Genomic DNA, 6,867 nt, shown 5'->3' on the forward strand with positions numbered 1-6,867 from the left:
TAGTCTTTAAATTTGTTTCAGTCAATTTTCATTTTTTTTATTACATTAGAGTATAATATGTTTTATAATGAAAATCTTTATATATAGAGTTTATTAAAAGTGGTATTCCTGCTAGAAGGTAAAATTAAAAAAAAAACAGCTTTTAGAGAATTTGAGAAGACAGCAGTATTGCAGTATGTGATAATAAAATAATGTTTATTTTCTTTTTAGCTCCCAAAGTTCGGGATTTAGTATTGTTTAAAACAATGTCTTATGTGATTAAAGTTTTCTAATGTAGTGATCATCCTGGACTGTGCTCTATATTGTGAAATATTAATTTACTTGTTAATTTAATTTAATTAATTAACTTCCCATCTCAGGAACTTTGCTGTTTTGGACAACTGGTGCCAGGTTAGGCTTTTGTAACTCTAAAAGTGAATTTTAAAAATGAGGTACATTTGATGAGTGAACATGTCACAATATTAACTAAATGAACCTATGATTTAGCAAAGCAATTCCGTCTTTGAACATTAGAGGTCAGAATAGTTGTGTAAACAGTTGCCAAAATGTAACTTACAGCACAAGAAATAGAAAACAGGTGAGATTCAACAAAGTTATTATAAGTGATAACAGCTGACACTTGTTCAAGTATTGTAATATGCAGTAAGCAAATAATCACACGTCCAGTATGATGTGCCAGATTTAACTCTACAATTCATACAAACCTTTTTCAACAGGAATATAAAAGCAGGTTTAAAGCCGGTTATTAATCAATTAAGATGAATTGAAGAACATGGGGTCGGACCATTGGTCATGAAGGAAAATTAATCAAAAAAATATATATTCTGAACTACTTTGAATTTTGTCCCTTAAAATTGCTTCTTACTAAAACAAATTTTAGATTTCTTATTAAGACCAGGTAAACTTAAACATGCAGGTAAGAATGAAATAGCCATTGCAAATGGTCAATTAACTATTTGAATTGATCATCATAACAAAAAAAAAGATCTAATCTTTGGAGGCTTTTGACCCATGCACCCAATTATTATTCTGTTTATTTTTGCTGCATTTAAATATAACCTGTCAGGATTAAGTCAACTAAAGCATCCTACAATAGGCATCTCCTTTGCCTCTTAGATCTGGCCTTAACATCCAAGTTTTTTGTTGACGGTGTCTGACAACTATGTTCTTTATTAAGCCAGTAGATGAACATTATGTTTTGGTGTTGTGATAGATGGCCAGGAACCCTGCCCCACTGGGATGCCTGGAGGAAGGAGGAACCGAGAGAGCGGCACTTCTTTAACCTGGGTAACCAGCCGGTCCTTGATCCCTGGGGGACAGCACTTCCGAGACACCAGGAAGTTCTGACAAACCAGGGATGGCTTATGCCCGGAGTGCTTCCTGGTGCAAGGACAGCACTTCTGCCACACTGGGGAGTGCTGACGGAAGTCGGTCATCAGGCACCTGGAGCACATCTGGGGCTGAATAAAAGGGGCTGCCTCACTCCATTCGGGGGCTGCAGTCGGGAGGAAGAGGACAGAGCTCGGTGCAGAGGAGTGGAGGTGGTGAAGGACCTTGAGAAGGACTTGAGAGGGTGATTGGTGCAGAGGTGCCGTGTGCTGTGTACGGGACCTTATTGTTCATTAAATGTGTGCTTTTTGTAGACATGGAGGTGTCTGTCTGTCTGTGTCCGGGGCTGGCTTCCACAGTGTCTTCTTCTTCTTCTTCTTTTTCTTTTGGCTACTCCCATTAGGGGTTGCCACAGCGGATCATCCTTGTATTGTTGTCCGAATATTGATTTGGCAAAATTTTACACCGGATGCCCCCCCTGACATAACCCTCCCCATTTATCTGGGCTTGGGATCGTCACGAAGAAACACACTGGTTTGTGCATTCCCTGTGGCTGGATGTGCATCCCCTGTGGCTGGGTTGTTTAGGTGTCTACCACAAACATAAATTAAACTGAACTATGGATAAATACAAAGCTAGAAAAATAATTTGGAACTTAAATGAGCTGGAAACAACCATTGTCCAAGATTTAGAGGTGCAATAGAAACTGGTAGACATGCTGGTATTACCAATGATGAAGTAGAGAGTGTTGTTGAAGACTATAACGAAAACTCTTGTGGGAGCATTACCTGACAAACTGTAGCTCGATCTGTAGTCTGAAGGAGTGAAAGCAAATCTGATCGGGATTTCAATGGGATGCTCAAGTATTTCTCGCATATTGTCGGCCATTTTGAATGCCGAGAAAATCAGGAAAGTGACTCAGTGTGTCTCATATAAGATGTGACAGTGTATGGCAGGTAAAAGAATTAGAAATTTAATGGATGAATAAATCTGCATGTACAATCGGATGACTATTAGGATGTATAATTATAACAATTTTAGTTTACTTAGTAATTTATTTAAATACTAGCCATGGTACCTGTCAATGACAGGTAATAAGATAATTAAAAAAATTCCTGTCCCTTGTTTTACATGTACTTTCTGAGCCTTTCCTCTGTATTTACGTGTCTGAATCTCTCTTCATCGGCATTCCCTCTTTTGAGCGGGTTCTAGTAAAGCCTCCATCTCAGACTCTGTCATTGTTTTTGAGGTACCTTTCTCACCTCCTGTCCAGTTTTATACTTTCCATCTTTGAGAACAGCTCTCTCAGAGTTCACCTTAACTCCTCCTTATGCATCTCACCCTTGCACTTTCTTCCTGTTTATATTGTTAAAGACTGACTGACCAATCAGATTTCTCTGAGGGACTAGACACACATACCTTAGTTCTTTATTATTATTATTATTACTATTAAATATTGTCATTATTTAATATTAATTCATATTCATGACTCAAATGCCCTTTCTGAGGAATTTGCATGTTATCTTGGACTTCTTTGTTTAACTGTACCTTATGTTGGACTGGGCTTCTACTTTGGATTGGGTTCTGATTTGTTCCAAGTGCTGCTTAGACTGGTTGACAATGATAACTGAGGGCTAGATTGGCAGATGGACATATGAAAGGGCATTTCAGTTACCTCAGCATCAAAGGTGATTTTGTTCAAAGAATCAGAAGCTGTAATCTGTGGCACACCTGTTTTATGGTTCCACCACTGGATATTTAATAATATTGAATGCCAGTAACGGTAATCATCTTGAAAACAGACAAGTAAAAAGGGAAAAAGTAAAGAGATTTATTTTTTCAGGATTGAAATGGGTGATGTAAACTAAAACATCTGAAAGTAATACCTTTGAAAATCTGCAAGATTCCACAGTGCAACGTCCATCCATGTGTTTCTGAACTAATTTTGTCCATTAGAGGATCATGGAAAAATTTAGATTTTCTCATCAGCATTTGGCCAAAAGTGTAAACCCTGGATGGGAAGCCATTCATTATAGTTCCCACTCATAAAGGTACCCATGGATTCCTTCATGTGGGAATAATTCTTAATTGCTAAACAATCTTAAACACACCTTTTGAGAATGTGGAAGGAAACCAGAATACCCAAGAAACCCACTTGGAGTAATTAAAACACTATTTCATACAAGTCATTTTAATTTATGGATACAGTTGCCTATCAGTGTAGGTTGAACATAAACTCTGTTAACGCATATAAATTCCTTTTCTAACCCTTGTGAAAGTCATTCTTGAAGAAAACAAAACTTCAAAAACACAGAAAAAGATTTGGGAACCATCCCTGTATATTGTCGTCCAGACAATAATAAAGAAACTGATTCGTAACTTGTAAAGAATAACGAACCCTTTACTACACACAAAATGGCGTTTTTATATGACAAGGAATGATGGGACAGGAAATAGTTGGCAGGAAATGGTTGGCAGGAAGTGACGATTGGAGACAGGAAGCAGAACCAACGTCATCAGGAGTCGACAGAAGTGGAGGATTGTGGAACCGGAAGTGATATCATTGGGATTGACCGGAAGTGACGCCATCACGGCCATTTTGAACCAGGAAATGGAGATCCTTATTTTTCTTCTGACTTTCTGTAGAATGAGAGAGATTCAGGTAAGTACCACGTGATGACCCTCTGTCTCGCGATAATTCACTCACCTTTAGGCTCTTTGACTGCCTCCAACTCGCATGTGTGTGACACCCTCTTATAGAGTTCACAGTGATGTTGAGTTGATACTTACCTATGAAGCAGTATATACAAGATATAAACCAACCCCGAGCAGGATAAAAAGGCATCTTATCATTACTAAGCTAAGCTAGAGTGATTTAAAAGATCATTTGTTATAGACTTTAACCAGGCATCACTAGTTCAGAAAAATTCCAGCATAAATGTAAAGACCTAAAAATAATTCATACAGAAAAACAAGCAGCTGCAACAAATGCATAAAGTAGGTGCATAGAAAGCTGACAGCTCCAGAAGTACGTAAGATCAGAAAATTCCTGAATGGTGAGCCTAATGTGATATTTAGATTGATACTAGAAGACCTAAAAAACAACTTTAGTTTAATAATTTGGCTTTTGGGGTTGAAAATTCTATTGGAGATTTTGGATTGTAAAAACCGATCTTAACCCTGTGGTGCTCCATTACCAAAATGAAGACTGGGCACTCACAACTTCTGTGCTTTATTTACATTTGTTCTGCCCCCCAAAAAGTGATTTAATCTTGTAAACATTTAATATCTATTTGTTTTTCATGATGGTACCTATTTACTTACCTGCTGTAATGCATGTGCTTCTGAGTTTTGTCTTCCTGGCTCAAATGAGGTAAGCAGTACCACTTCGGGAAACAAGGGGGTGCTCCTCTCTGATGGTAACGTCTCTCCCTTTTCTTCCAATGCCACAAGGAATGGCCCACGGAGGGAAACTGACTCTGTCCCATGTCGTCCCTCCGTTATAAAAGCGAGACATTCCCAAAATGGTGTGCATCAATACTGGAGCTCCCATATGACCTTGACACACCCAATGAAGACTGAAAAGCCTCTTGTTTATTTCTTTAGTTAAACCTGCTTTCCATTTTTCATTATTTGATGCAGCTTTTTGTGCCTGGTTCACTTCAAATGACTTTATAAATATTAAAAGGGGCAACCCTGGTTGTTGTCTCAATGCTTTCTCTGTGACCAGTGTGTTTCCTTGGTTTGACTACACATCATATACTGCATATGTATATATATATGCATATGTATATATATATATATATATGTATATATATATATATATATGTATATACATATATATATATATATATATATATATATATATATGTATATATATATGTATATATATGTATATATATATGTATATATATATGTATATATATATGTATATATACATATGTGTATATATATACATATATGTACATGTATATATATATATATATAACTTGCTCAAAAAATTAAATGAATACTTTTTTAATCAGAGTATAGCATCAAGTCAATGAAACTTCTGTGATATTGATCTGGTCAGTTAACTAGCAGAGGGGTTTGTTAATCAGTTTCAGCTGCTTTGGTGTTAATGAAATTAACAACAGGTGCACTAGAGGGGCAACAATGAGACGACCCCCAAAACAGGAATGGTTTAACAGGTGAAGGCCACTAACATTTTTCCCTCCTCATCTTTTCTGATTGTTTTTTCACTAGTTTTACATTTGGCTACAGTCAGTGTCACTACTGGTAGCATGAGGCAATACCTGGACCCAACAGAGGTTGCACAGGTAGTCCAACTTCTTCAGGATGGCACATCAATACGTGCCATTACCAAAAGGTTTGCTGTGTCTCCCAGCACAGTCTCAAGGACATGGAGGAGATTCCAGGAGACAGACAGTCACTGCAGGAGAGCTGAAGAGGGCTGTAGAAGGTCTTTAACCCATCAGCAGGACTGGTATCTGCTCCTTTGGGCAAGGATGAACAGGATGAGCACTGCCAGAGCCCTACAAAATGACCACCAGCAGGCCACTGGTGTGAATGTCTCTGACCAAACAATCAGAAACAGACTTCATGAGGGTGGCCTGAGGGCCCGAAGTTCTCTTATGAGGCCTGTGCTCACTGCCTGGCACTGTGGAGCTCGATTGGCATTTGCCATAGAATGCCAGAATTGCCAGGTTCACCACTGGCGCCCTCTGCCCATAGATGAGAGCAGGTTCACCCTAAGCACATGTGACAGACATGAAAGGGTCTCGAGAAGCCGTGGAGAACATTATGCTGCATGTAACATCGTTCAGCATGACCAGTTTGGTGGTGGGTCAGTAATGGTCTGGGGAGGCATATCCATAGAGGGTCGTACAGACCACTACAGCCTAGACAAGGGCACCTTGACTGCCATTAGGTATCGGGATGAAATCCTTGGACCCATTGTCAGACCCTATGCTGGTGCAGTGGGTCCTGGGTTTCTCGTGGTGCACGACAATGCCCGGCCTCATGTGGCGAGAGTATGCAGGCAGTTCCTGGAAGATGAAGGAATTGATACCATTGACTGGCCCCCATGCTTGCCAGACCTAAATTCAATAGAACACCTCTGGGACATTATGTTTCAGCCCATCCGATGTTGCCAGGTTTCACCTCAGACTGTCCAGGTGCTCAGTGATGCTCTGGCCCAGATCTGGGATGAGATCCCCCAGGACACCATCGTCTCATTAGGAGCATGCCCCAATGTTGTGAGGCATGCATACAAGCATGTGGGCACCATGCAAACTACTGAGTACGATTATGAGTGGCTGCAATGAAATTTCGGAAAAATGGAATAGCCTGCAGCATCATTTTTTCACTTCACATTTTTGGGGTGTCTTTGAATTCAGCCCTCTGTAGGTTGATAATTTTAATTTCCATCAAACAATATGGCATCCTTTCGTTCCTAACACATTACACAGTCCATGTCAGTATAGATATCCAGCAGGATTTTTTTTCCCACTGAGATCTGATGTGTTTTCAAAGTGT

The sequence above is a fragment of the Erpetoichthys calabaricus genome, chromosome 2 (assembly GCF_900747795.2).
Source record: "Erpetoichthys calabaricus chromosome 2, fErpCal1.3, whole genome shotgun sequence".
Classification (NCBI taxonomy): domain Eukaryota; kingdom Metazoa; phylum Chordata; class Cladistia; order Polypteriformes; family Polypteridae; genus Erpetoichthys; species Erpetoichthys calabaricus.